Genomic DNA, 21,672 nt, shown 5'->3' on the forward strand with positions numbered 1-21,672 from the left:
GGACTGTGCCTGCAATTTTGACCGCTGAGGAGAGCCCCATTAAATTTCCTGGTTAACGAGGCTCACTCCTGTCACATTTCAGGGAAGCACCAGTTTGCAAACAGGAAATAGTCCATGCATATTAGGATGTAAGAATAAAACAAGGAGCAGCATCACCTGGGATTTCCTTTCTTTGACCTTGACCTTTAGGTGTTCTTAATTTCCCCATTTGGGCAGCGTCTTCTGGTGGTAGGGTTAATCATACTGCCCCTGTTTCTCAACAAAATAAAGACCTCATTCATTGTCATCTTCAACCAAGTGTATGCAAAGAAATAACCATAACTAAATATATCATTTATTTCCTACAATGCACTGACCCAAGAAGACCACCTTTCCTGATTCCTAAAAAACACAGCTCACAGTCATGTGCTCACGGTGAAGTCTGGGGAGAAAGAAAATGGAAGTGATGGACAACTTACTCCAATGACATGGGAGCTGGCTTTATTGCAGAGTGCTTCGCTGGGATGCTCACACACTCTGGAGGTACTGCTGGGCATTGTCCGTTATTCTCCTGCCCTGGCACTGCCTACAGAAACAACCTGGACTTTGGGACCCAGGGGAATTTGGTCATTAATAAAAGGTCCAAAGGCAAGTATATTACATTGTAATTAGGAGGCAGTTCTCACTTCCAGAATATTTTTTTCTTTTGCCAGTGATTATGAGCTCCAAAAATGTCCCCCAGAAATGAACTATTGATCTTGGAGAGGTCCAAAGTGTGAATAACTTAATGCATATTAAAACAGGTCAAGGTAAAACCAACCCTACAGCCTCTTAAAGTAAGGGCAGTGAGCCTAGGAGACCCTCTCCTGTGAAATCTGGGTTTGCAGGGTTAAGAGGTTTTATCGGTCAAGCATATAGGAGAGGAGACCCGCTCCAGTGCCGAGTGCATGTGAAGATGAAATAAGAACAGGGAGAGAGGGGCTCAGTAGAGTCTAACAAGTGTTGTCATGAGAGCTCATACTTCCCACAGGGATGCCCGTACTGCACGGCTTCAGTCTTTATGGTGGACATGTACACTCTCCTTCTCTCCCTCTATTGACACCAAAAAAACAGCAAAAGCAAAACAAACAGCCTTCAAAGGCCCATGCCCATGGTATCTCTCACACCCAGCAGGGCCATCTTACCAGTCACTTCTAACAGCACCTGCTTCCTGCTCTCCAGGTGACCAGATGGCCCCATGTGCCACCCACACCTGTTGTCCTGGCATGAGGGTTAATAGGTCCCCTTGCTCTCAAAAGTGACCTGATTTTTATGGTACCTAGTCACCCTCCTTGGCTAATATACGCAAAGGCTTTAAAAAGATTAGGGTGTCTCAAACTGGTCTCTTTGGTGGTCCTTAGCAATCCCTGGGGTGGATAAAGAGGAGGTAGGGATGGGGAGGGGGAGAAGAAAGACCTTGCAAGTGAGAATTCTTGGTCTGCGAATTCCAGTTGTCCCAGAACCATTCAGAGTTAATCTATTTTACATCCTCACTGTCTTTGTACTCCATAATTAGAGGACAGGTTCCCCCTGCTTTGAGGTGTTTAAAAACTATGGACCAGACAGTCTCCCAGGGTCCCCCTCCCAACTCTAAAACCATATCCCTCTGTGGTCTTGTTCTAAAGCTCTGCCTCACCATAAAGGAGAACACAATGGCCTACTGGGCTGTAGAAACCAGGGCAACTTCTAAATATGTCAGATGAAGACACACGATAGCTAAACTCTGGGATCTGGTGACGAGTGCTGAGGTTACAACACTCATACAACAACTCAAATATGCAGAAACACAAAATGGAACAAATTAGTTGGCCCTGAATCCTTTAGAATCTGAGGTGGTAACTAGAACTGTTCAATATTCCATTTCTCTTTTTCTCTGGCACATGTCATGATTGGATTTCCCAGGAAGTCAGGTGTGAAGATGTAACTTGTTTCAGCAAATAAACGTGGCATGTGCTGTTTCCACACAGAAGACTCCAAGAGCCTGTGTGTTATCAGCCTCATTCCCCTCTCGTCACCCCGCACCTCTGTGAGATTAACAAGAAGCAGAGCCCTTGCCTGCTGAGAGAAATTAACAGCGCAAATGAGAAACCAAACTTTATTGTTTTAAACAGCCGTCAAAGAGGGCAGTCTGTCACTACAGCACAACAGAGCCTGTCCTGACCAATAAGGAGATGTTTCCAATAAAATACAAGCTACTCGTTGCAAAGAATGTATGTTCTCCAGCCCATTTTTCCCCAAAATTGGTTCCAAAGGATGCTAACTCCATGAGACATCTGTGATCAAAAACATTTAGAGAGATTGCCTGTTTCATCTGTCCCCTGAAGGGCCGCATGTTTTAGGCACTAAGAATCCTGCAATAAAGAAACAGTTTCACTTTGTTTAACCTAAAGTTTTCCTACATGAATTGTTCATGGAATGTGCATTTCCTGGCATCCTTACTTAGTTTCAGAATCTAGTCCATTCAGAAAAGTACACATGATTATCAAGATACAGGCATATTCTTAGTAACTGATTGTCAACAAATTCAGAGATTCCAATGGCCTATTATTGGTTAAAACATTGTTAATTTCATGGTATAGCTATTTTGAAAAACAATCTGGCAATTTCTTACAAGGAAATTAAACATACATTCACCATATGATCCAGCAATTCTACTCCTAAGTATTAATATTTATCCAAGAGAAATGGAAACATATTAACACAAAAACCTTCATGTGAATGTTTACTGTGTCTTTATCAATGACTGCCAAAAACTGAAAACGATTCAAGTATCCTTCAGTGTTAAATGGATATGCAAACTGTAGTACCTCCATATGATGGAATATTGGGCAACAATAAAAAGAAACAAACTACTGATAGACAAAACAATGCGGAACAATCAAAAATGTGCTACACTAAATGAGAGAGGCCAAGACCCAAGAGCCACATACTCTGTAATTATATGGAATTCTGGAAATGCAAAAGAGCAGGAAGAGAAAGCTGCTGTGGGACTGCCAGGGTGGCCACAGCTGATGAATGTTCTGAGCCAAAAGCATGGAGCTCTGCATCTTGACCAAGGTGGTGGTTTGAACAGGAGGCAGGGAAATCATAGGTAGAAGAGGGTGGTTCCCTGGCAAAGCCCCACCCTCAAGCCTGGACACTGTGGCCCTGAATGAGAATAGTTATCCCTGTTTTCCCACTCAAATGTTGCTTTTTCCAAAACCACCCTGCCCTGCCACACCCCCATCCTGTACCTATAAAAACCCCAAACTCCACGGGCAGAGAAGTAGGGCAGTGCAGCAGAGGAGGGAAGAGACAAAGCGTCTGAACACTGAGAGGAATTCGGCTGGGGATGGTTGGAGAGGAATTCAGCCAGGGACAGCCAAACTCCAGGGGAAGATTATCTTCCCACTCCCTCCCTTTCCAGCTCTCCATCCCACTGAGAGCCACCTCCATCATTCATACAAGTCCATGAGACCTGATTCTTCCCGGACGCTGGACAAGATCCTGGGTGCCAAGAGGACAAGGTGTAAAAAGCTGTCACCCTGACTCTCCACTGAGCTGGTAAACACTTAGTCACCAGCGGACGGCAACTGCTAAAGGAGCATTCGCTGTAACACACCCCTAGACACTGCGGGGCTGGAGCCCAAAAGCGCCCGCCCTGGCACCAGCACCCACTTGCCTGTGTGTTCCCCATCCTGCAAGGGGTTTGAGCACCCTGGTGGCCAAGTAGGCAAGCCACACCCCTGTTGCAAGTCTCAGAAAGGGGTAAGGGAACTCTCCCATCTCAGTGGTGCCCACTCAACTGCAACTGTTAGTCAAACTCACAGAGCTATAAATCAAAAAGTGTGAGTTCTACTGCATATAAATTGGACCTCAATAAAATTTTGCATTAAAATTTGGTTTTCAAGTATAACATAGAAGGCTCAGCTGTGTTTAGGGCACCCTTTAAGTATCATCAGGGAATATCCAGAAACAGCTCATAAAACTGCTGGTTCCATCACCGCGGATGATGCTTTCTATCCACTCATCTTTGCTTTGGATGATCCCGCATTTCTCTAAAACATATTGTTAGCTGATTACTCCTTTCCAAAAAGAAGGAAATAGACAGGGTAGAAGAAGGGGCAGAGACTCACAGTTGGTCTCCTCTTAGACATGATGAGAAAGGTCCACACTTATTGAACATTATGGCATGGGAGACACTGTGCTGTTTCATTTCCCCTCAGTCAGTGCTCACAAGCACCCTACGCGACACGTGTAACCATCTCCTATTTACAGATAGGCAAACTAGGGCTTAGAGAAATTAAGCAATTCAGCCAGGAAACACAGGTAGTAAGTGTTAAGTACTAACCTGAACCATATTAATACTCTCAGCAACTACTCTCTACCATTTTCCAACTCTGAAAAAATGATCCTTCTAGGAGGTTACAGTCAACAAGAGAGTTCATAATATGTGTTGGCAAGGATATGGAGAATTTTAATTCTCACATGTTGTTGGGTGGTGGGGAGTGATGCAGTCACTTTAGGAAATAGTCTAAAGTCCCTCAAATGGTTAAACAGAGTTTCCACATGACCCAGCCATTCCACTACAAGAGAAATGTAAACCTAAGTCCACACAGACACTTACACATAAATACTTGTAGCAGAATTGTTCATAATAGCCCAAAAGTGAAAACAACCCAAATGTCCATCGTCTAATGACTGGATAAATAAAATGTGGCAGATTCATCCACATCAGTACTAAAAAAGATAAAAAGGAATATTCTACAATGTATTGAGGTGATAAATACAACTCTGTGAATATACTGCAAGTCACTAGAGTGAACACTTTAACGGGGCAAGTTACATGGCGTGTGAAATACATGTCATAAAGCTGTTTTTTTAATGACAAATACCTAATCCAGCTAGGGTAAATTCTACATTACTAAAATAGAATAAGAGGAGAACAAGAAATAGAAGATTCAACACAACAAATAAATCACAAATGCTCTGTAGCTGCCTTTAGCATGCACGTTAAGATTTAATTTGGAAGCAACTAAAAATACTAATTATATTTTTACTTAGGCTAATGTTAGAATTAGTATGAAGTCCTCAGCCACATGTCATCTGAGAGCAGAGGGAAGCAGCCTACTTAACTAGTAGGTGGAAAGAAGTAGCTTATCATAGAATAAAGAAATACAGCAAAAAGCCCCAGTGGAAAAATCTATGAGCAGAGCACGATATTCAATCTTCGTAGATGTTTCTGGAAAAAAAATTTAAGCACTATCCATTAGAATGTGGGTGAGACTTGGTCTGCACAAGAAAAGCAAAGCATCCTGCCCCAACCAGGCACAGATCTAAGGCTGCCAACACGAACGTGGTGATAACTGCATTAACCTTCTCCCAGGAGAGTTATTTTTTATTGTAACACACTTGTCAAAATGTCATCGAATTAGCTCGCCTCTCCCACATCCGCCCACCAATTCCTCTCAGCCGTAGAAGAAAGAGCAGTAATTAGAGCAGGAAACAGCCCCTGGATGAAGAACTTCTCCAGCCTGACAGTTCATCGGAGACATCTGCAAAGCCTCTCTGGCCAGGCTCTGGGAGGGGTGGAGGTAGGGTCACTGAGTCCAGGCTGGGCAAGCCACCCAAGCCTCCTTCCAAGCAGGGACAGCAGATGGAAATTGTGTCCCAGAAGCCAACTCTGCTGCTCTGTCCATGCTGACATTCAGGAACTGTGACGATTAATCACACACAGCAGAGTGTACTTTTGTCTTACACAGTTCAACCCAGTTCCTACCACAAATGAGTTTGACCTATGCTGCCTTCCTTTTTGAGCTGTTCCTTAGCTGAGACAGAAGCCCCCAAAGGGAGTCCTATTGGCCAGTGAACTCACAGGGGATTTAGAAATGAAGTGGAATTTTTGTCTTCTCTAGAAATAAATACAGATGATCCAGCACTTATGATGGGGTCACGTCCAGACAAACTCATTGTAAGTCAACAATATCGTAAGTCAAAAAATGTACTTAATGCTGGTGACATAGCAGATGGTCCCTGGGTTATGATTTTCTGACATTACTATGGGTTTATCAGGACATAACTCCACCATAAGTGGAAGACTGACTTATGATGGGGTTATGGTTTCTTTTCTTTCTTTTGAGACACCCACTCTATTGCCCAGGGTGGAGTGCAGTGGTGCGATCTCAGCTCACTTCAACCTCCACCTCCCAGGTTGAAGCAATTCTCCTGCCTCAGCCTCCAGAGTAGCTGGGATTACAGACATGCACCATCACACCCAGCTAATTTTTGTATTTTTTTTAGTAAAGATGCGGTTCACCATGTTGGCCAGGCTGGTCTCAAACTCCTGGCCTCAAGAGAGCCCCATGCCTTGGCCTCCCAAAGTGCTGCAATTACAGGCACGAGGCACTATTCCCATCCAGGATTGTAGGTTTCTACTAGAAGTATATGGCCTTTGCACCATCATAAAGTCAAAAAATCTCAAGTCAAACCATCCCAAGTTGAGGAATATCTGTATTTGAATGTATTCCATCCATACAATAGAATATTAGTCCGCCTTAAAAAGGAAAGAAATCTAAATACATACCAAAACATGGATGACCTTTGATGATGCTAAGTGAAAATATGCCAGACACAAAGGATAAATACTCTATGATTCCAGTTATATGAGGTACCAAGATGTAGTCACTGTGTCTTATTTTCTGTATGCTAATGTTTTCACATCCGGGGCCTTCCTGACCATGGAGGAGCTGCCAGTTCCTAGAGACAGTGAACAACTTGCTCATGAGTGTGCCTTTTTAATGCAAACCAACCAATTCAGAGTCCACATCCCAAATACCTCTCATATGGGGATGGGGGGGCACTATCCACCTGCCATGACCATCCCAGGACCAGTCTGAGAAGCTGTCACAGCCAGAGGAGCCCATGGAAGCATGACAACTGTGATACAGTGTGGGATCCTGGGACAGAAAAAGGATGGTAGGGAAAAACTACAGCTTTCCAAATGGAGAACTGTCACTGCTAATGTATGGAAAGTACCATGCTAATGTAAGGTTTTAACAACAGAGGGAGTAGGGTGTGGGTATGTGGGAACTCCTCATACTCTATTCACAACTGCCCTACATAAGAGGTGTACTAAAAGGGGGGAAGGGAACAGGTGTGTGACATAATAAAAATACATATTGGGTCTCTGTCCCTGGTTCCTGGCACAGAGCTCCCAAACCCCTGGTAATTTCCGGAATGATAGAGGGGCTATGAGTATCTTTTGTTCTGATATTTGGTCTTTGATTGAGCTTCCTAACACAGAGCTCCTAATCCCTTGGAATTTGCTGGGTGGTGGAAGCCTTTTTTGTCTGCGCTGATGAGGTGACTCTGGTGGCTCCTGGATGAAGGCTGGTCACCAGAAAGACCAAGCCATGGCCAGAAGCTTGAAGCTTTCTGCCCCATATCGCATCCTTCAAAGAGGGCAGAGGGGCTGGAGATTGCGTTGTTAATCAAACGTCCCTGTGTGCTTAAGCCTCCACAAAAATCCCTACAAGATGGGCTTTGGGGAGATTCTGGCTAGTGAATGCATCCACATTCCTGGAGGGGGGTGCACCCAACTCCACAGGGACAGAAGCCCCTGTGCTCAGGACGCTTCCAGACCTTGCCCCATGTACGTCTCTATCTGGCTGCTCACCTGTATCTTTTATGGTGCCCTCCATTAATAAGATAAACCAGATTTGCAGCCATACCACACAGAAGTTTCAGGTAACCTGGAGACTCACCTCTTGCAATTGGCCTCTGAAGTGAGGGCAGCCTGGTGAGACTCAGCCCTTAACCTGCAGGGTCCACACTAGCTCCACATAGAAGGGGTCAGAAGTGAACTGAATACCCAGTTGGCATCTGCAGACAACTGGGGAATTTCCTGGTGTGGGAATTCCCCCTCCCCCACATCTGGTATCAGAAGTGTTCTAGGTGAAGTGTGAGTATTGAGGAAAACAGTTGGTTTTCCTCTACAGGGTGACATGTGGAGATAGAACATACATCCCAAACATCTTCAGACTAACAGAGATACTGTCTATAACACATTTATTGCACCTGCTCATTATTGAGACAATAAAAGCCCTTGGAGGATAGACACACACAGCTAACACCTGCCACCAAGCACATTCCTGGGGACTAGGAGGGCCGCTGATTGAATTTCTGACAGTATTATAAGCAAGTGTCGCAGTGTTGGCCAAACATTGCAAGTACATCATTTGCAGTATGAAAATGCAGCCATTAGAGACTGCCTGGATGTGTCAGGAGAGAGTAAAAGTATCAAACTAGACGCTCACACCTGTGTCTGGCCATCACTTTCCTACAAATAAAGGAAAATACTGAGCTGTTCCCCACTCTTTCCTACACACAGCAAATGTAAATCCCATACCCCTTGAGCCAGAAAAGTACCAATGCATCAATTGGGAAACATGTATTCATTTGGGAAACATCAGAAATGCTGGTCACCATCATGGAGCCTACAGGGAACTGGGATTGCAGACAAACCGATGGAAGGCAGAGCAACCAGAAGGGCCAAGGGAGATTGCCAGAGCAAGCAGGAGTAAAGGGAGGGAAGTGTTGACTCCAGTCGGCTGGGGGGTGACCTACCCAGAAAAAGGACTTGCGCTGGCCCTCAAGGGACTACACAAGATTCCGGCACTTGCAGAGGAGTGGACCCTGTGACCTGCAGGGAGCACAGCACAGAAGTGGGGGAGCTGCCGTGTATCCCATTAAGTCAGTGGATACACTGTAGGCATGGCCAGGCCAGATCCAGGGGAATCTCCTGTACACAGACGATTCCAAGAGCCAGGAATCTCCCAGAGAAGCAGACAGGGATGAAGAGCAGGGCCCAGATGGACCCAGGAGCCTACATGAAGCACCCACACGCAGAACCTGATAGCTCCAAATGTCTCCATCCTCAGAACTCCAATCACATGTGGTTTTTACTTGACTATTACTCTTGTAAAGTCCCTTAGGATTGTGAATTTCTGGCATGGATGTGCAGCTTTTCGTGCCTGGCATTCACAGACCTTCTTCTATCTATAGGCACCAATTTTCTCTTAGCGCCTTCCCCCAACTTTCAGACCCTGAGGCCTGGGTGGGATCCCCTCTATTTTGGGAGAGAACACAGACCCTAAGTCTGAACCAACTGCTGCCACTGCCATCAGTTCACTCAGCCAGAATCTCGTGAGTTCTGCAGATGTTCCAGCAAAGACCCCAGAAACGCAACAAAGACCCCTACATCTCTCTTGCATCTGTGAAGAGGAAGGTGGAGATTCCAGGCCACCATGGGGAGGCTTGGTGCGGCCAGAGCTAGAAAGAAGCCAAGTCCTGATGGCATCATCTGAGCCATGAACCTGATCATGGTGGATGCATCTACCTCAGGACCCTCGGTTATCTGGGCTACCACATGGCTTTCCTTCTCCCTGTGTTTTGGCTGATTTCAGTTAGAGTTTCTCTCTTGCAGCTGTAGGAGTCCTCGTTCATTTCCATAACCAGCTGTTCTTCTTACTAAGCCACAAGCTCCTTAATGGCACAAAGCATGTGTACAGCTGTATGCCCCCCAAAGATCCAGTGCCATGCCTTCTGCATGAAGGTCCTGTAAGGACTTAGGAGCAAACGCAGCCACAAAGGGAGCAGAGGCATGGCCAAGGGAAGAGTCAAGAAGGCCGACCAGGAGACACTCAGGAAGGGCAGCAATTCAGGAAGCACTGATGAAAAGCTAAGCATGGTGAGCCACCAAGTCGCCCTAAGAACAGCAAAAAACCTAAACTTTAAAGGGACTTAAAGAGGCGGTTGCTACAGATTATTTCTGGTTTAAGTTTTAAGAGGTCAGTAGGGTACTTACTTAACGATGGGGACTGCACGTGGGCCACATGAGTCATTAGACCTCACTGGGCTCCACACCCTCCGTGGGCCACAGACGCTGTAGATGAAAACAGCTGACCTTCCTAAGTCAATGTGACTTTAGCTTTGAAACAGTTGGCAGGGTCATGTTCAAAATGAGCTTAATGATCTGTTTACATGGCTGCTCTTACATTAACTATTATAATTTTTAAAAAGTAAAAGGAGCTAGTCTTTTCTAAGTTCCTTCAGCAGATGTTGACAAGCAGAGCTGTGAGTTGGGTTCATGAACCTGGGAAACAGATAATAACTGTTATTTGGGGACAAACTCCTCTGACATTTCCTCCTAAAATTAACAAGTGATTTAGCCTGAGTCCAAAATGACAATATTATAGTTATGCAGATATTCAGGTCCAGGCCTATTTTTCCATGACAAAATACTAGTCTAATGTTAAAATGGCATTTTGGTGATTCATTGTGGAGAGCTCCGACAACAGATTAGAACAGGGTCTCTTTGAAAGCAAACTTTTAGCTGTCATGGTGGCATGTAACTGTAGTCCTAGCTACTCAGGAGGCTGAGGCAGGAGGATCACTTGATCCGAGGAGGTCAAGACTACAGGGAGAAAGGAGAGGGGAGGGGCAAAAGGGGAGAGGGGAGAGGGGAGAGGGGAGAGGGGAGAGGGGAGAGGGGAGAGGGGAGAGGGGAGAGGGGAGAGGGGAGAGGGGAGAGGGGAGAGGGGAGAGGGGAACAAATAAAGGAACAGTGAAGTATTTTCCTTTATTTGTAGGGAAGTGATGGCCAGAAACAGGTGTCAGTGTCTAGTTTGATACTTTTACTCTCTCCTGACACATACAGGTGGACTCTAATGGCTGTGGAAAAGGAAAAGGAAAAGAAAAGAAAAAGAAAAAAAAAATAGGGGGGGGGGAAGGAGCAAGGACAGAAGGAAGAACTGAAGGATGGAAGGATGGAAGGACGGAAAGAAGGAAGGAGGGAAGAAAGGAGAACAAACTTGAAACTAACTTACGAAAATAAATATTAAAGTGAAGTCTAGGACAAATAGACCATCTGCTCTTCTGTTTGTGATATTTACAGGAAAGAAGAGGGTCATCCTTTGATTTTCTAAATTCAAACATGAAAGTGACTTAAGCCATTCCAACTGGCAAGTCCCAGAGAGGAACACGGAGCATCCCACATGGGAAATCTTTCCCTGGCCTAACTTTCAGGAGAAAACTTCACATGTTGAGTGCGCATGAGCCAGGTGGATCAGCCCACCCAGTCCCCAGTGGGGAGTTGGCTTGGCCTGTATGTTTGTGTAAGAATCACCGTGAAACCTGTTAATATGCAGATTTCTGGTCCCTGCGATGGGTCCAAGTGGAGCCCAGAAACCCACATTTTGAAACTGCCTTTGGTTACTTAGAGGTCTCTCCAACCAGCTGAGTACAATAGTTTGAGGACTACTCAGCTGGACCCCCCAATGTTTAATAAGCCTTTATTATTATTATTATTAAAATAGAGCTCTTCATATCCCATTGCCAAGAATGGGATAAGACAGAATCTCAGAACTAGCAGAAGCCATAGAACCTCATTTTACACAAGAGGAAACTGAGACCAGGGAAGTTAAGGGACTGGTCCAGTGTCATCCAGCTTAGTTGGTAGGTAAATGGAAAAGGCTCCAGGCCAGGTGTCCAAAAGCCATGCTTTAGTCACTTCCTTCTTCCAATCTTTCCTTTGAACGCACAAAATTCTTTTTAAAGTTATATTTTTTTAAAGATAAGGTTATGCTGTAGTTCTCTAGCTGTCCATTAAAGGAGCTGCTAGCCACATGCAGTTAATTTAAATTTCAGTTTTAATTAACTAGAATTAAATAAATGTTTTCTTCCTTTTTGAGACAGCATCTTGCTCTGTCACCCAGGCTAGAGTGCAGTGGTGTGATCTCAGCTCACTACAACCTCCGCCTCCCAAGTTCAAGTGATTTTCCCACGTCAGCTTCCCAAGTAGCTGGGATTATAGGTGCCCGCCACCATGCCTGGCTAATTTTTGTATTTTAATAGAGACAGGGTTTCACCATCTTGGCCAGGTTGGTCTTGAACTCCTGACCTCAAGTGATATGTCTGCCTGGGCCTCCCAAAATGCTGGGATTACAGGTGTGAGCCACTGTGCCTGGCAAAATGAAATTTTAAAATCCAGTTCCTGAGCCATGCTGGCCACATTCATGAGCATAGCAGTCACCTGTGGCTGGTGGCTACCTTCCTGGATAGAGCAGACGCAGGACAGTTCCATCACTACTGCTATGCACGCTATCTCAAAAACTGCCTTCAAGTCCCTTTTATATCGGAACAAAATGCAGATTTAATCTTGGACTAAATCCAGCATGCAATCAAAATCCCACGTGCATATTTGAAAATGTGCTTATTTGTCCAATATGTGACATATAGTTTTAGCATCACTAATAATATCAAACAAGTCTTATTTTACTATGCATGGTAAAATCTAATTTTGATAGACTTGATTAGCTATTCAAGCCAAGTTTAAACTCCCACTAACCACACCCCCTCCATTTGCATACGTACACACACTGCCCAGGCCTGCCAAGAGGGGTAAAAGTGGGAGACTGGGCCTCAGTTTCTTTTTGTGTAAAACAAGGGGCTGGGGAAGGTAAACCCTGAGGCTATTCCAGCTCTAACATTCTATCCATTTATGAGCCAAGTGGACAGATTTTATTGATTGAATTTTTTTTGAGACGAAGCCTCTGTCTCCCAGGCTGGAGTGAAGTGGCATAATTGTGGCTCACTGCAACCTACACTTCCCAGGCTCAAGTGATCCTCAGCCTCCCGAGTAGCTGGGACCATAAATGTCTGTCACCACGCCCAGCTACCAAGTGGGGAGATTTTAATTTCACTTTCTGCACAAACATGTACCGAACACTTTCATGAGCCAGGAACAGAGACTAGCAGGGTGGCTCAGGCTGTCCTCCAGGGCTCTGCCAGGAAAGACAATGACACATCCCGGACCTCCATGGCACAACAGCATCACGAGGAGGGCAGAGTTTGGGGGAGAGCCACGGAGAGGTGCAGTGCCACCCAGGGGGCACTGAGGAGCTCCAGTTGACTGCACAGTGCTATTGCCTTCCACAGATGCTTGAATGAAGCCCACAGCTGAAGCATGTGCCCACACCCCTCAGCCCTTCCTGTGGTTCCATTCTGCTCATGTACAGCCTCTGACCTAGAGCTGACATGCACAGGCCATGGTTGGACAACATCTGAAATAACTGAGGAATCAAAGTACTTCGGCAACTCCATCACAGCGAGCTCACGGCAGCTCTGGGTGGTCACTCCTGCTTCTCCCAGCTTCAGAACGCCCCTCTTGGCTCTGGGAAACACATGAGCTAGGCTGCTCCTGTGGCTGGTGCAGGGCAAACCAGCCCTTGAGGGCTCTGGGTCTGGTGACAGCCAGATCCCGGTTATCAGGGCACTTGATTACATGGGGTGGCAGCAAAGGGGGACAAACGTTCATGATCTGTGGCAACATCATCCTCCCTCCTCTCTCCAACCACCTGCTTCCCCTGTCTGGGATGGAAAAGCATCAGGGTGTGGTGCCAGCCTCTGCCAAGATGTGGGATCATGCCATCTGATGGCCACATGGGTGAACAGTGCCCTCCTCACCCTGAAGGGTACAGTGAGCGCAGACTCCATTGATGGGACAGCATGGGGACCCTGGCCCCAGGCAGGGGCAGGACCATCCCTCTTATAGCTAGCCGAGTCCCCATGTGGGATATACTATACACATGGGGATGGCATGTCGTCAAAGAGGACCAGAACTGCTGGCTGAGAACTGGAAATGGGCTTTATTTCCTGTGTTTCATCTTTCAGCAAACGAAAAAGCCGTTAGGAAGATCACCTAATTTAACAGAAACACTGGATGTCAGGGGAAGAGGAAAGGAGCCCGTGCCATCCCAGGGTTTTGGGAGGAGGTGCAGGGAGGGCCTGGCTGGGCTCCACAGGACCAGTACAGGCCACCAAGGCCCCTCCTTCCCCAGGTCCAGTCCAGGACACAAGCGTGCCGTGGATGCTGGAGTCTAAGCCCATGACCTGCTCTCCTGGCTTCTCACCCTTGCCCCTCCAACAATGCACTCCCTCTGCTGAAGGATGGACTTTTTAGAGGAACTCTTTTTGATACATAGTAACTGTACATATTTATGGGGTACATATATTTTGATACATAAATACAATGTGTAATGATTAAATCAGGGTGATTAGCATATCCATCACCTCAAATCTTTCTCATTTCTTTGTGTTGGGAACGTTTGCAAATCTCTTTTAGCTATTCTAAAATATACAATAAATTATTGTTAACTGGTCACCCTGGCTGTATTATCAAACACTCAGAATTCATTCCTTCTATCTAACTGTATGTTGATACCCTTGACGAACCTCTCTTCATCTCCCTACCTCCAACACAACCTTCCCAGACACTGGCATCTGTCACTCTACTCTCTACCTTTGTGTGAGCACCTTTTTTAGCTTCCATAGATGAGTGAAATCATGTAGTATTTACCTTTCTGTGCCTGGCTTATTTTACTTACCATAATGACCTGCAGTTTCATCCATGTTGCTGCAAATGACATGATTTCATTCCTTTGAAGGGCTGAATAGTGTCCCATGTGGTTTTTTGTTTTTTTACCCATTCAACAGTTGATGGACACTTGGGTTAATTCACATCTTTGCTATTGTAACTAGTGCTGCAATAAATGCAGGGGAGCAGGTATCCCTTTGATATACTGATTTCTTTTCTTTTGGGTAAATACCCAGCAGTGAGATTGCTGGATCATATGGTAGTTCTAGTCTTAGTGTTCTGAGAAAACTTCATACTGATTTCCATGGTGGCTGCCTTATTTACATTCCCACCAACGGTGTATGTGAGTTCCCTTTTTTCCACGTTCTTAATCCCATTGAAAAATGGGGAAGAACAGGAAGAGACATTTCTCAAAAGACACAGAAACTGCCAACAGGTTTATGAAAAAACACTCAACATCACTAATCATCAGGAAGATGCATACTTTTTTTTTTTTTTTTTTTTTTTTTTTGAGATAGTCTCGCTCTGTTTCCCAGGCTGGAGTGCACTGGTACAATCTCAGCTCACCATAGCCTCTGCCTCCCGGGTTCAAGCAATTCTCTGCCTCAGCCTCCCAAGTAGCTGGGATTATAGACGTGTGCTACCACACATAGCTAATTTTTGTATTTTTAGTAGAGACACAGTTTCACCATGTTGGCCAGTCTGGTCTCGAACTCCTGAGCTCAAATGATCTGCCTGCCTTGGCCTCCCAAAGTGCTGGGATTATAGGTACAAGCCATCTCACCCAGCCAGGAAGATGTACATTAAAACCACAATAAGATATCACCTCCACCCAATTAGAAAGGCTGTTATTGAAAATAAAAAAATTAAGAGATGCTGACTAGGATGTGGAAGACTGGCTTTTTATTCCAGATCCATGGTTCCCCTGTGCATGACTTGTGTGCACCCTACTTACTTCACTTGAGCATAATGACCTCAAAAGTTCATCCATGCAGCACGCATCAGAACCTCATTCCTTTCTAAGGCTGAATACCCCTCCTCTGCATGTACATACCACATTTTGTTTACCCCGTCATCTGCCAATGGACCTTTGGCTACTATGAATAATGCAGTTATGAACATTGGTGTACACATACCTGTTTCAGTCCCTGTTTACAATTCATTTGGGTATAAGCCTAGGAATAGAAGTGCTAGATTATATGGCAATTCTGTGTTCAAATTATATAGTAATTCTATGTTCCAATTCCTTTCACACTGTTGTGCACAGCAGCTGCACCATTTATATGCCCACTAACGATGCACTAGGATTACAATTTCTCCACATCCTAACCCTTGTTATTTTTCACTTTTCAGAAAATGCCCCTAACAGGCGGAATGGCTTCTCACTGTGGTTCTGATTTGCATTTATCTAGTAACTAATGACGTGGAGCATTTTTCATGTGCTCACTGGCCATCTGTATATCTTTCGGAAAATGTTTACTCAAAACCTTGACCCATTTTTAAACTGGGTTTTTTTATTATTGAGTCATAGAAGTTCTTTATATACAGAATATATTTTTGAATTGGGTTTTTTAAATTATAGAATCATAGAAGTTCTTTATATATTCCAGATCATTTACAAAACAATGATTTGCAAATATTTTCTCTCATTCTTTAGGTTATCTTTTCACTCTCTTGATGGTATCCTTTGAAACAAAAAATTTCTTTGCACTTTGATGAAATCCAAATTATCTATTGTTTTCTTGTATTGCCTGTGTTTTTGGTGTCACATTCAAGAAATCGTTGCCTAATTCCAGGCCATGAAGGTTTTTACCTGTGTATTCTTATAATAACTTTATAATTTTAGCTCTTATGTTAAGATCTTTGATCCATCTTGAGTTAATTTTCTAGACTGTGTTAGGAATAAAAACTGCATAGGAATATCCAAAACTGCGTAAGAATATTCAGTTTTTCCAACACCATTTGTTAAAAAAGAGTGTCCATTCCTCATTAACTGATCTTGGCTTCTTTGTTGAAAAATCAGTGGACAATACATGTAACAGTTTGTTTCTGGGATCTCTGTTCTATTCCACTGGTTTATGTATCTATCCCTTATGCCAATACCATACTGTTTTGATTACTATTGCTTATAGTACATTTTGAAATCAGGAAGTGTGAGTCTTCCAACTTTGCTCCTCCTTTTCAAGATTGTTTTGGCTATTTTGGGCCTCTTGAGATTTCATATAAATTTTAAAGTGCTTTTTTCTATTTCTCTAAAAAACACCATTGGGGTTTCGATAGAGACTGCACTGAATCTGTAGATCGCTTTGAGTAGTAGTGTCACCTCAACAATATTAAGTCTTCCAATCCATGAACAAGAGATGCATTTCCATTTATTTATATCAAAAACACTCTGTAGTTTTCAGTGTGCCAATCTTTCACCTCTTTGGTTTATTCCTAAGCACTTTATTCTTTTTGATGAGATTGTAAATTGAATTTTTTCATTTCCTTTTCAGACTGTTCATTTCAAGTCTATAGAAATACAACTGAACTGTAAGCTTTGATTTTATATTTTGCAACTTTGCTGCATTCATTTGCTAGCTCTGAAAACTTTGAGAACTCCTTAGAGTTTTCTATGCATAAGTCACATCATCTGCAAGCAGAGAGCAGAGATCATTTTACCTCTCTTTTTCTAATTTAGAAGCCAATAACTTCTTTTCCTTGCCTAATGTCTCTGTCTAGAGCTTCTAAATCTATGTTCTAATTCTATGGATAAAAATGGCTGTTCCATGTCTGTGATACTAAAATGTTCCTTATTTTATTAAGTGATGGTGAAAATTTCTGAATGTTTAACTTGGCAAAATAAAGAGGTAGAAACCTTATATCATTACACAAAATATTCTGGAAATACTGAGCCCCCCCCTAAAAAAGTGCTGAGCAAAAACAGTAACCGGAGAACAACTCAGCTACATGCCCTCATGGAAGCTCCCAAGTTCAGGATCCGCCCATCTTCAGGCAGCGGCCCCTCTGTCCTGGCTCTGAGTGGGATGTGAGCAAGACAGCTAGAACTCCACAAGGCCAGTCACATGCAATGCCAGTTCAGTGACGGTTGGGAACCATCCAAATTAAGATGAGCTAAATGAGGGCTGAGCCCCAGATGGCACTGCAGCCACAAGAGGGGTCAGTGCCCATAATAAGCATAACCCCAGAAGAGAAAGGGTAAGGCAGGGACACATCACTCAGGCCTGGTCCCTGCAGGGAAGGCAGGGCTCTCACCGGCTGCTTGCCCTTCTCCACCTATATATTTTTAATTGCATCGATCGTGGGTTTGTGTGTGTTTGACTAATCACCTCTAATTTATTTTTAGCAAGGAAGGGAAGCATTAAATAAACAGCAAATGCAGTCAGAGCCCAAGTCAGTGGCTATTTTTGTTTTCACTTAGAGAACAAAACGCCAACGTCCGGCCATGATGAAACGGCAAGAAAACACCCCCCCTCCCCACTCCCGCTGGCCGGCGAGAGGCCCAAACTGTGTACTTCTGTGTTGCTTTTTGGCTGAGAGGAGAGGTGATGAGGCTGTATTTTGACCGAGAGATGAAAAGGTCTACTGTTTTGATTTTGTGGTCAGAAGGCGGCCGTACCACACACCCCTCCATCTGCTCTTCTATTTCTGCCTAATAAGCAGCACCACATAGGTTTGTATATCAGAAAGGAAGTGGAAACTGAAGCACGTTTTGTTAAGCATAACATTTTCACTCAAAGTCTGTTTCTAGAACATTTCAACCAACATCTCAGAAGCCCTTATTTCAAATTAAAAGAAGAACAATTCTGGTGAAGTAGAAGAAATCCGCACCTTCCTCTAAGCCACAAAAACGAGGATAAGAGAGCCGAGAAAGTTTCAGTTACATCCTGAAATGCCCTTTTCTGTGTCATGCCACACAAAGGACCCTGATGAAAACTGAATTTTGTCACGTGCCTCAGAAACTGGTGAGGCCAGGGAGGATTGTTTTTAATAGAACAGGAAAGGAGAGAAAAATGGTTTTCTATCTCTGCTCAGTTTCCAAAAACCTCTACTGACTACTCTCGCCACCACACAGCACCCCTCCCTGCAGCTGTCTGCAGCCCCCTTCCCTTGTGACACCTGGTTCCATCCAAGCAAACGCGTCCATACACCTATGGAAAGGCAACCAGCGGGAGTGAGGCAGAGCCCTGGAGGGAAAAGTCCTGGCTGAGCTGCCTGGCAAGGCTTCCCACATCCCGGCCGGCTCCCCTGTGCCGTGACAGAGATCCCCCTGCATGGGGGAGATGGAGGCTACACTGCCTGGGGGAAGCTGGTGGTGGGCAGCCTTTCCAGCACCACAGCCAGGCCAGCAATTAGGCACAGGTGGGAGAAGAACGATCTGTTAGTTGAGTGGCCATGGTTATTTGGTATTAGGCAACACCCCACCTCCCCCAAAAAGGTCTTGGGATATCTGGTCTCCTAGCCAGTGACATAGCTTCCTCATCTCACTCCCATCACTGGAAGGTCGTTCTCATTCTAGCGGCCTGATTTTGTTTATAAACATGCAGGATGTGATAGGTCCTGGTAGAGAAAAATCCGCCCGAGGCTCAATATCTAAAGATACTTGAGGTCTGGGGAAGCCCGGGATGACTTTTTCCTTTTACTAAGATGAGGAGTGAGTCTATTTACCAATCGTAGCTATAAACCTGAAGCTGGGAGAAAAAATCTGGTGAGCAGACTAAGGTCAAGACCGGGGTGACTCGCCTGCAGCCAGGCCCAGGGGACACGGGAGACCCCAGAGAAGAGGAAACTAAGAGACATCAACAGGTAATGTTCAGGTGGGAATTTGAGCTGTAGCCTCATTCACGATATGGTAACTGCAGTTCCAACCATGTATCTACAAAGAGAACCACCCAGGTTCTCCAAGGGCTCGGTATTTGAAAAACCATAATAAAAGACACCCACTAGCTTCAATGAAAAACAGAGCTGTATTAAGAGTGATTGCTCCCAGACTATCATCTACAGAAAACAACCCCAAGTGTCCATGCGCAGATGAATGGATAAACAAGATGTGGATGCCCGTAGGATGGAAGAGGATTTAGCCTTAAAGAAGGAGATTCTGATGCACGCTGCAGCATGGATGAGCCTGAAGGACACTGCTGAGTGAAGTAAGTCAACACAGAAGGACAAACGCTGTGTGATTCCACTTCAGTCCTGCCAAATTCACAGAAACGGTAAGTAGAAGAGTGGGTACCAGGCCCTGAAAGGTGGAGAAATGGGGAGTTAGTGTTTATGGGGACAGAGTTTCAACTTGGGAAGATGAAATGAGTTCTGAAGATGGGATGGTGGTGATGGTTTCACAACAATGAGAATGTGCTTAATGCGACTGAACTGTTTGCTTAAAAATGGCTAGAACGGTAAGTTGTTATGGACATTTTACCACAATTTAAAAATATATTTGTATTCAAATTTAAATCAGGTCCTAGCAGATGATCAGACAAGCATGTGACCCCACAGTTTCACCCTGCCTTGGGCACTGGCTAGAGCAGGGACGAAGTCCGTAAGCATGCAGGGTAGGCTCTGGTGGCATGGTGCCAGCCCCAGGGATACCAGTCAGCCTACAGAGCACGGCTGGCCATCTCACCTTCGAGAAATGCTCTGCCCCACTTCAGGCTTCGAGCTGTGTTATTTTCTGCTGACTTTCCATATCACAGAAGCAAGGTGCTTTGGCTTTGTGACCAGGTGGGCGTGCACTGCCACTTCTCCAAGGACAAGCCCTGCACCACCCTGAGGTGACCAAATCCCCTGGACTCAGGTGCCTCCTCTGCAAAGTGGATCTCACCATTTTAACACAGAGGGTGGTTTGGAGCTAAATGATACTGTGAAGTGTGGAAACTGTCCGAAAGTTGGGATCACTAGGTGGGGAATGCTGTTTCCTTAAATCCCTTTCCCTTTATGTCAGGGCTAAAGCTGGCCAGAGAGAATGTGGTCAGGACGTGGAAACAGGCAGGGAGGCGGCAGTGGCTGCAACTATGGGCAGGTGCCTAGTGGATCCCATTTCAGTCTCTCTCCCGGCTCATTCTCCACCAACGCTGAGCTGGGAACCAGACCCCACGATGGCCCCCAGGTTCCCCCTCCAGCAGCTGACAGGCTCTGTTCTTCAGATTCTGCTTGGCTTCTTACCTCTTCCTGCCCCAGCTCCCCCATGACTGGGTACAGTCATGGCCATGGGGAAATTTGAGATTCGGAAGTTAACAAGCCATGGGAAGTGGGCATCCAGCTCATGTTAGAAGCCTAGTTCCACATTCACAGCTCCGCACGGACCCCATCCTGTACGCCGGTTCCTTGGGACTCCTAACATCTGATTCCACATCACAAGAAAGAAAAGGACAAGCTTGTGCAACCTGAACACAGGGCAAATCCTAGCTCACCCCTCCATCCTTAGATACATAAATGTGTAGCAATGTCCCCCTCTTCGACAGCAATGGTGCACAGGGCAAGTCACACAGTCTGGGCATAGGATTCCAGAAGAAGCAGCTTCCCAGTAAAATCACAGGCAAGAGCCCAGCACCCTTCCTGGCACCCAGAGTCACCGAGAAAGAATTCTACCCAGAGAGGCACTCATCAAAGACAAAGAAGTATGTCAGACAGGGGCTCTCCTGGGAGGAACCCACACAGAAGCAGGAGTGCACCCCGAGTACACACTGCTGAGATCACGGCTGACTGCCTCCTGCCCCTGTTCTGAAGGTGTCAAGTGGTTTGGGGAAGGGTCGGCTAGCTTGTGTATTTTACAAAGCATCTGGGTTCACTGATCTTTATCAACGTATCTCCTCCAGATTGCAACCTCCCTTCCCTGGTATTAAATCAACTCTCCTGATTTTAATCACAAAACAATTGTATAATGAAGATTCAGTCTCTCTTTGCCCATGGTCCAAAGTGGCCTTTTTCCCTTCCCCTCAGTTTCTTCTGGCCCTGACATTAGCAAGGAGGCAGGGACCATGAGGAGAGGTAACAGACTTCTTATTCCAGAATTGAGCAATGTTCAGAGAGAGAGAGAGAAACGCAGAAAGACACATGAATGCTTAACACGGTCAGTTGTGATGTGTGCGGAGGTTAATCATTCCAGCTGAAAGTTTAACGCTGCTCATTTTTTCCAAGGACAGCTTTACTGGGTAGAAGTACAAAAGCTGTTTTCCTAGATTATTTGAGACCTCACTCTGCCTCCAGAAAGATATGTGAGCTCAGTGACGTGCCCCTTCTCC

General features: G+C 45.1%; 1 protein-coding gene and 1 pseudogene across 1 annotated transcript in view; both read right to left on the minus strand.

The window, feature by feature from the left end:
- LOC141584765 (small nuclear ribonucleoprotein G pseudogene) overlaps positions 1 to 10,506 on the minus strand; it is a 32,016-nt pseudogene extending 21,510 nt beyond the window's left edge.
- SH3RF3 (SH3 domain containing ring finger 3) overlaps positions 1 to 21,672 on the minus strand; it is a 360,128-nt gene that overhangs the window by 256,717 nt on the left and 81,739 nt on the right. The window lies entirely within an intron of this gene.

The sequence above is a fragment of the Saimiri boliviensis genome, chromosome 1, assembly GCF_048565385.1.
Source record: "Saimiri boliviensis isolate mSaiBol1 chromosome 1, mSaiBol1.pri, whole genome shotgun sequence".
Taxonomy (NCBI): Eukaryota; Metazoa; Chordata; class Mammalia; order Primates; family Cebidae; genus Saimiri; species Saimiri boliviensis.